General features: G+C 43.8%; 1 long non-coding RNA gene across 1 annotated transcript; it reads right to left on the reverse strand.

The window, feature by feature from the left end:
* Positions 1-1,664: 1,664 nt before the first annotated feature.
* Positions 1,665-3,716, reverse strand: LOC144702654 (uncharacterized). The gene is made up of 2 exons (XR_013581314.1): positions 2,704-3,716; positions 1,665-1,836 (listed from the first exon to the last, which is right to left on the reverse strand). It is a non-coding gene; the product is annotated as an uncharacterized LOC144702654 (long non-coding RNA).
* Positions 3,717-9,393: the final 5,677 nt, after the last annotated feature.

Consider the following 9,393-nt stretch of genomic DNA (forward strand, 5'->3'; position numbering starts at 1 on the left):
AAGTAGGCCCACATGAGCCCGAGGGAGTTATCGCAAAGAGGGAAGTAATTTTTTTTAATCTATACTTCTTTGTGATTTTTTTATAGACTAACACTTTTTTGAATTTTCCAATATGAGATCTATATCACATAGTTTATTTTACCTCTGCATCGGGCTGGGCTGATGAGCAACAAAGTGATTGCGGCCCAGCCAGCCGCAATATGATGAAATTTGAGAAGGAATTCGTGACCAGGCTTCGAGCCTGCCTGGCTCAAAGCCCGTGTCTTTTCAGGCTATTTTAAATAGCCAGATATAATCTCATCCATCCAATCTTCTTAAAGAAGATTCGACGTTGAAATCTACTTTGGTTTTTTAATCATTTTTCTTTCTATTTTCATGGCTCTAATTGGTTGCTGCGAATAACAAGGACCACTGAGCACTGTGAAGAATGAATCGTGATTGAGGAAAGTGCTAATGGGGCAGCTGACAAGGCACTTATGTGGTGAGGACGACGATACACCATAAGAAGGATCCACGGTTGTGATTTCATCGTAGCTTTTGGACATATTATAATGGAGATCTGACGGTCAGGGTCAGATCTGTCCATCTCTGCCTTGGTCATCAACGCCATTGCTTGACGGCCTAGGAGGACCCCCAAGACCGTCCTAGTGCATCGGACGGCCTACGAGGTCCCTCCCAAGCCATTAAAGGGGCTCAAAGGCCCCTAATTCTTCATCTTCAGTCCATCCCTCTCAGCGGCGATGAAGGTCCCTCTCATGGATGGAAGCAAGCGGCGGTGTCATGAAAGCTCCAATGGCTGCGGAAGACTCATGAAGGCTTCAAGAAGAGCTGGGGGAGCTCGGATCTGCACCCGAACGAAGGAGAAGAGCGAGGGAACCCCTATACCAAAGCTAGGCAGCAACGACCAATGTCGCCACTCTCTTTCTCGAATCAGGCGGATCTAGTGAGTTCTACAGTTCTTTCTTCTAGCAATTGAGTTAAAAAACAACATAGATTTGAATCAAGTTTATTTAAGTCATTGATGAGCCTAAAAATGATGAGTAAATACATAGTTGATTGGGGTTTTAGACTTATGCAATAAAATTTATAAATACCCTTAATCACTAAATACAGTGTATAGAGCAAGCAAGGGGTCGAACCATCGGAAGGCAACAAGCCAGAATTTTTATCCAATTTTTAATAAATTAGTTCAAGAATGAATTAATTTTGCACTTAATAAACCTTAATTCTACTTAATTATGGTTTTAATTAATCAAAATTAAGTAAAAACTTAATTTTGACTTTAAATATTTTCAATCAAAACACTCAATACAGGATAATTTTAATCATAAGATCAGATTAATTCGAATTATTAATTTCCCATTTATTATAAAATTTTAAGACAAATTATATGAATTAAAATTGGGAATTAATAATCAAGAAGGGGTTTTTGAAATAGGACGTCTGGGATGAAATTTTATATTTAAGTTTTTTATACATTGAATTAAATTTCCAACCAATCAATTTTTTAATCTAGAGAGAGAAAATAGAAAAATTAACCTAGAGAGAGAAAGTGAAGAATTTGGGGAAAAAGTGAAATTCGACCCTAATTTAAAAATCTAAAAATGCAGAAATGTTCCAAATCTATTTAAAACTAAAGATTAAAATCATATCTCAAATCAGACTCAAATTGCAATGCTAATTTTATTCAAAACAACTTCTGGCGCATGTACATTTTGCCCATGCTAAGGCGTTTTAGCATCTCTCAAGAAGAAATTCAAAATACAAATAAAAAACTTACAACATTGAATGTAGAATCAAGATCTGTCGACTTCCAAAGCAACTCATGTGTCCTTCCTGGCCAAATCATTGGGGAGGGCTTCAAAAATTGAATTTTGCCTTCTTCCAGACCTCTATTTAAAGATCCAGCCGTGGATTGTAGAGGGGAAAAGACAAACATGCCCTCAAAATTTCAGCTCAATCGGACGGCTAGATCTCAAGATATCATTGTTTTACTAAGGATTAATTTAACTCTCCTCCAAGAAGGTAGAAAATGGCATTTTCTGATTGGTTGGCACATTTTTTCTCGTTTTCCCCCTTCTCAGATTGCGTTCTCACACTTCATTGTGCGCGTCCGTAGTGCGGAATCATTGGAAAATTATGTCTTCATTTGAATGGAGAAGAGAATGCCACGTCGCCTAGTTTTAATAATAAAAAAAACACAAAAGATTCCTTTTACTTTTTGTTAGAAGTAATAATGCGCAGTCGATTTCCATGTGCATTTAATGCACAAGGAAAAACGATTCACCGAAAAACGATTCGGTGACGAAGGCGCGTCGGTGCGCGATGAATGCCGGGATTCGTCGAGCACGGGAGTCCTACGATGTCGAGCTAGAATGAAGATGATCCGGAAGGGGTGTAGTACGCGCAGCTGCCGACGAACAAGAGAAGCCAACGACCGGGGTCGACGGGGTTGCCCGGAGACGGGAGGGAACCTTCCGACCCTCGTCCAGGGGGATGAGGTTACTAGTCGCTGAACGGGAATTTCCCGCCAGAGGTTGCCCGCACGCGACGAGCGAACTGACTCGTTCCCAAATCGGGAAGGACTCTCAATAATGCGTCGTTCGCTCACCTGTCTCGCTCACCTACGGCTAACCCGAGCGCGGAGGAGGCAAAGACAATGCACTACAAGAAATAAGAGACAAGGGGTGGGGAACGGCGTACCTGGATGGTGACGAGGGACTGGCCCGGCGTTAGGTAGCTCACCGGGCGCAGTGTCCGCGCTGGGATGGCGCAGTCAGCCGACAGTCCGGGAGTACGGTAGGCGTCGGTCGTGGGGGAAGAATATTGCGAGGCGGCGGTTCAGAGCTCCAAGTGATGGAGCGTAGGGCGTCCGAGTGACGCAGTTTGGTCTCCGGGAGAATATTCTCGTCGTCAGGTGAGAGGGGCAGACACTTCCTCGAGCACCGGAGGCGCAGAGAGGACCGGCTCGCGGGGTCGGGAAGACAGTGAAGAGATCGGCCGCGAGAGCCGCGGTCGAACGCCCATTGGCCGCGGGATTGCACGAGAGGCGCGGGAGCGACGTGGCGCGGGCACGACAGTGACCCGTTTGGCGTACAAGTCAACGCGCCACTCCGGGACAACCTGGAGGTGGCGGGAATGAGTCGCAGGGTGCAAGTATGTCGCCATGGGCGTGCTCTGATCGCCGCGATTCCGGACGTGCGAAACCGGGGAAGCAACGAGCGTCACTCGCCCACGTCGGGTGCAACGCGGTCGCAACACCGGTTGTTGGGGGAATGGGGAGCACGTCCTGGACGCGGCCGTTGAGAGGATGGAGGAGGAGGTTCCAGGGGAGCCGGGATCAGTCTCCAGACCTGCACGGTCCCAGCGAGGATGACCTAAAGGCGAGCAGGCTGGAAGGGGCTGCCACAGCCGAGGCGATTCTCGACGCCGCGGTCGTGCGCGCGCCGACAGCAGCGCGGGTGGCAACTCGCACTGTGGCCGCGAGAAACGCCGCTGGGAAACGCCGCGACAGCAGCAGCGTGTTTCACGACCGGGAAACGCCGCTGAGAGGCGGGGTTAGCAGCAACAGACCTGGGCGGCGGGGCGACGGGCGAGGGCCCTTCTCCAGCCCTCCTTGTTCGTCAAAGGGGTCTCCTTCCTTCTTCTTCCACAACTTCACGGGGTGTAACCCTAGGATCTCAGGAGCAAGTGCATTCTTTCAACCCAACAAGGGGAAAACTCTTCATTTCAAAAAAACAACCGACAATTTAGGGCACCCCACCTCCCTTTATATAGAGGGGGGTTGTGAGGCCCTTTGACCAAAATGACCAAGCTTTAACACAAAATAACCCTGGGACCTAAAGCATGAAGATGACTGTAAGGTGAAGAAACTAAGGGAAAATGAGGGGAAGGGAGAGGGGGATCCCGACAAGGTTATCCCCCCTCCTTACATGTGAACATGGCGAGTTTTAAAACGACGACTGACGATGGTTAAAAGCAAAAGACGAGTAAAGAAAAGACAGAAAATAATGATACGATGTCCGTTACCCGGAGTACTTGAATCCGGGTGTGCGTACCAACGCCTTAGCTTGCCGGGCGGGCTGAACGCGGGCGGCCGGCTCTGTCGAGGGCGGCGGTGACGTCTTCGAAGACGTATCCGGTGATGGAGCAGGTGCTGTCGGGGACGATGGTGACGACTCCGATGGCGTGTTCGGGGCTGCGCCATCAGCGGGCCTGTATTAAATACAGTGCAACTCCCCTTTAATTAACACACGTGTGTCGATAGCTGCGTGCATTTGATGCACGCGGCTAACCGACTGCGGTATGACGTACAAGGTATCTATTTTAATGAATCCACATGTTGATGCTTTTAAAACCATCATTCACTCATTATGGCATCGCGCATTGCGATGCCATAATGGGCCAATAATGCTTTCTCTTTCTCCTTATTATAATAATTAAAAATGTATATTGCATCCACTTATTCGCCCGAATTTTGGGCGAATGACGTGGATGCCACATGATGTGTATATAAATATATTATAAAATACATTCTAAAATGCCAAAAATTAAAAATATGTATTATTAAAATATAAAAAACTATTTCTTGGCTAAATATTGGTCAGAAAATTATAAAAAAAATATGGAAAATTCCAGAAAAATTAGGAAAGCCCTCACCAGCCTTTTGCCATGTATTTTAATCCTGTAAAAAATAATTATTCAATGCAAAGAGGTCAAATACCATGTAAAAAATACTAAAAATTCAAAATAATAATAAAATCAAGGTGTAAGTTATTTATCTCCATTTATATATGATAACATGCAAATATGGCCATGAAAACACATAAATATAATGTAATATTCATCGATGAAATATGATAATTTGCAAGTTATCAATGCCTCGATGCATGATTTCTGTTAATTGATTTTACATACCCGGTTGATGCCATACTTTGTCTTTTTCATCTTATTTCCTCCTCTTTCTTCTTATCTTATCTTCTTTCTTTTTCTTCTTCTCCTCTCCTCATTTTCCCTCTTCTCTTCTCATCTTCTCTTTCTTGTCCTTCTCTGCTCATCTTTTTTTCCTTCTCATCTTCTCTTTCTTTTTTTCTTCTTTTTATTTTTATTTTTATCCTCTCCTCTTTTTTCCTCTTCTATTCTCCTCCTCCTCTTTCTTATTCTCTTATCTTATTTCATTTTCTTCTTCTCCTTTCCTCTTTTTCCTCTTCTCTGCTCATCTTTTTCCTCTTCTCGTCTTCTCTATCTTTTTTTTCTTCTCTTCTCCTCCTCTTCCTCTTCTCTTCTCCTCCTATCCTCTTTTTCCCTCCTCTCCTCATTCTTTTATCCTCTTCTCTTCTCTTCTCTTCTTCCTCTATCTTATTCTCTTCTCTTCTTACTTTCTCTTCTCCTCTTCTCCTCTTTTTCCCTCCTCTCCACTCCTCATTCTTTTATCCTCTTGTCTTCTCTTCTTCCTCTTTCTTCTTCTATTCTCTTCTTACGTTTTCTTCATCTCTTCTCCTATTTCTTTTTCTTCTCCTCTTCTCCTCTTTTTCCCTTTTCTCCACTCCTCATTCTTTTTATCCTCTCCTCTTCTCTTCTCCTCTTTTTTCCTCTTATCTTCTCCTCCTGCTTCCCTATTCTCATCTTTTTTTTTCTTCTACTCTTCTCATCTTCTTCCTCTTCTGTTCTGATATTTATTTTTCTTCTTATCCTCTCCTCTTTTCTCCTCTTCCATTCTCCTCCTCTTTCTTATTCTCTTCTCTTCTTTTATTTTATTTTCCCTTTTCTTGACTCATCTTTTTCCTATTGTCATCTTCTCTTTCTTTTTATTCTTCTCTTCTCCTCCTTTTCCTCTTCTCTTCTCCTCCTCTTCTCATCTTTTTCTTCTTCTCTACTCCTATTTCTTTTTTGTCTCCTCTTCCCCTTTATCCTCTTACCTTCTCCTCCTCCTTTTTCTTATTCTCTTTTCATCTTTCTTTTTCTTCTTCTTCACTCCTCTTTTCCCTCCCATCTTCTCACCTTTCTTTTTCTTTTTCTCCTCTCCTTTTTTCCCTCCCCTCTTCTCATCTTTCTTTTTCTTCTTCTCCTCTCCTCTTCTTCCTCTTCTATTCTTCTCCTTCTTTTTCTTCTTATCCTCTCCTCTTTTTCCTCTAATGTTTATTAATTACTGTTTTGTTCTTTGTCTTCTCATTGTGCTTAGTCGTTTTACCATTCCAACTTACTCTTGTGTTTATCTTTGTTTTTCTGTGTATGAAGTTGCAATATTCTATTTTTTGTTTAGATTTTTAAGCATGTTGTATCATAATGTGTTCTTGTAATATAGAAGAACCAATCGTGACTTATGCTTCTCAGAAGAATGAACACATCTAGAGGTAATGCCCTGCCTCAAGATTGCTCTGGGGCAGGAGCCAACGGTCATGAAGATACCAATGCTGGAACATCTCCTGCCATACAGAGCCACCCATGATCAAACCGATCAGTCATCATAGACTACTTCGAACATATGCATGCTTATTGTGCCCTGAGAAGAACCCGCACAGTAAGAAAAAAACTATCACGCGACAAGCTGATAAGAGCACCAATGTATTTTGGAGACATTTTAAATCTTATCTTCTTGTTTGTCATGTAGGGCTAAAGGGCATCTTCGACAAGGATCAGGCGCTTATAACCAAGGCCATGGATGACCAACCACAGGGAGGGACAAGCAGATGAGGACCTATTAAAGGGCATAACCCTGATGATACGAAGAATGCCATTACGCATTCCATATGCTTAACTTATTCCCCATGGAGCATCGTTCAGAATGTCGCATTCAAGGAGTTGTGGTGCTACGCAACATAGTTGGACTTGGACCCCCCAAGTGTGAAGGGCATGAAGTAGTGGATGATCCAAAGGCATGGCCGCATGAAGGAATACTTATAGAAGCTATGGGATAGCGTCGAATGAGTGACCCTCACCATAGACGCATGGAGTGCAGAGAACGATACTGATCTTCTAGGCATCACCATTCATTGAGTAGACGAGAAGTGGGTGTCTTGGGAGTGAGTACTTGCCATCCAAGAGATCGTCGGCAAGTACGTTGGGGATACCATGGTGTCCATCATTCTCCAGGTTTTAGAAGAATTCTGCATGTGACCAAAGGTCATCATTCAACACTGAACTTGTCTTTAAAGTTAAGCATGTGAGTTTATACATGACCTATGTTTATGCAGGTTTGCGTTGGGACTACTGATAACGCCTCTGCAAATAAGAGGATGTTATAAGTGATTGCAAAGAAGATAAAGAGCGTCAACTTGACATTTAGGGCCAAAAGACAAGTCCCATGTGTTGCACACATATTTAACATTGTCGTCCAAGCGGCAATTAAAATCTTTGGCATTCCTTCAGCCCAAGTAGTCCAAAAGAAGGCGAGGTGGGCATGACAGCTGAATAGTTTGACATCGACGAAGACAACTTGCATGGAGATATATTCTTAGCGGCTGAAGACAATGACAGAGCAAGTCTCTTGTTACATTTGGGTGATGTAGTAGCAAAGCTGCTGACACTAGTGCGTGGCATTCAGAGCTCTACACCACGGCGAGATGAGTATTCGAAAGTGTGTGAAGATGATCCTAAAGTTGAATATTCTAACATGGTCATGTTGGACTATCCGACCCACTAGAACAAGACATGTTATGTTATCCGTTGCCGTGAAGAAACATAATGTGATTGATGAAGTGTCAAAGAATTTTGACAGAAAATGGAAGTCGACGAAGATGTTGAAGGATGACTGGGAGTTGGTAAAAGAATTTTGTCGCATCCTTTGGCGGTTCTCTATATCTACTGATCATGTTTTCCAGATAGACACACCGTACCTCGAGCAGATGAGACTACCCCATCCTGGCCATCCTCGCTATCCGAATCCAGCTCCACATCAGTGTACCATCGCTTGTTGTCTGCACGCAGTCAACACTTCACAGTGATTAGTGTTTCAATGCTTATTGGTGACAAACGTGCTCTCTTGTAAGTGACAATATCATTGCCCGCTGAGAACCTATGCTCAACAGGAGCGCTTGTTGCACATACAGGCAACAACTCCCTTGTAATGGAGGCAAGTAAGCTGAAGCGTTTTGCCCTTATGCTGGCCTACCAAGATAGTGGGATGAACACTCCCTCATTAGGCACGACCTCTGCTAGGTATTGGTTGAACTCGTCCAATGCCAACCTTGTTGACACAAGTGCTGGTTGAACTTTTCACATAGTGCTTTGTAGCCAAGAGTTCAACTCTCTATCTTTTGAGTGCTCAGTTTCAACGTGCCCACTCGCTGCATGCCTCGGCGAGTCACAAGGTAACGAAGACTGTACATATGAAATGGTTGCTTCTCTGACGCCCTGACGGAGCATTGACCCTTCGTGGAATGGGTCCATCAATGCTACGCCGGTGATTGCATCATTCACACACAAGATTTCTGCATACTGCGCTAGCCTGCGTTGCATTGCGTTACACGCTTGCACCATGTTAGAACGATCTCCTTCATGCAACTGCCATACGCAGGTGAAGAAAATGCCCTATACAATTTTCTGGACCACCTCCTCCATGTGGCGACTGAGGCCGTCTTTGAGAAACGATACATCACATATGGTGATGTACCTATGTTACAAATATGATTGGTGGATACAGCAACCGCCTAAGGATGCGACATAATTCTTTAACCAACTCCCACTCGTCCTTCAACATCTTAGTCGACTTCCCCTCCAACCAAAATTCTTTGACACTTCATCAATGCCATCACGTTTCTTGATGGTGGCGGATAACATAGCGTAAGTGATGTTCTAGCGGGTCAGACTGTCCAACACGACCATGTTAGAGTCCTCGACTTTGGGGTCATATTCACATGCCTTCGCATACTCCTCTGTCTGTTGCGTAGAGCTCTAAATACTATGCACTACTGTCCGCACCTTTGCAACTGCATCACCCAATTATAACATCCAAAGTGCTCTGTCATTTTCATCAGACGCTGAAAATATATCTCCATGATCGTTGTCCTTGTCGTTGTCGTACTGGTTTGCTGTCCTGCTCACATCCCCTTCATCAGGCTCTACTACGTAGGGCAAAGGAATGCCGTAGCTTTTCATTGACACTCATACGACAATGCTAAAAATGTGTGCAATGCATGGGACGTGCCTTCTGGCGCTAAACGTCGGGTTGACGCTCTTTATCTTCTTTGCAATCACTGACAACATCCTTTTATTCGTATAGGCATTGTTAGTCGTCACATTGTAAACCTGCATGAACACATGTCACGTATAAAATCACACATTTTATTACAAAGATAAGTTTTATGTTGAATGATGACCTTTAGGTGTAAACAGAATTCTTCCAAGACCTGGAGAATGATGAACACCATTGTGTCCCCATCGTGCTTGCCGACA

Source organism: Wolffia australiana, chromosome 4 (assembly GCF_029677425.1).
Source record: "Wolffia australiana isolate 7733 chromosome 4, ASM2967742v1".
NCBI classification, from domain to species: domain Eukaryota; kingdom Viridiplantae; phylum Streptophyta; class Magnoliopsida; order Alismatales; family Araceae; genus Wolffia; species Wolffia australiana.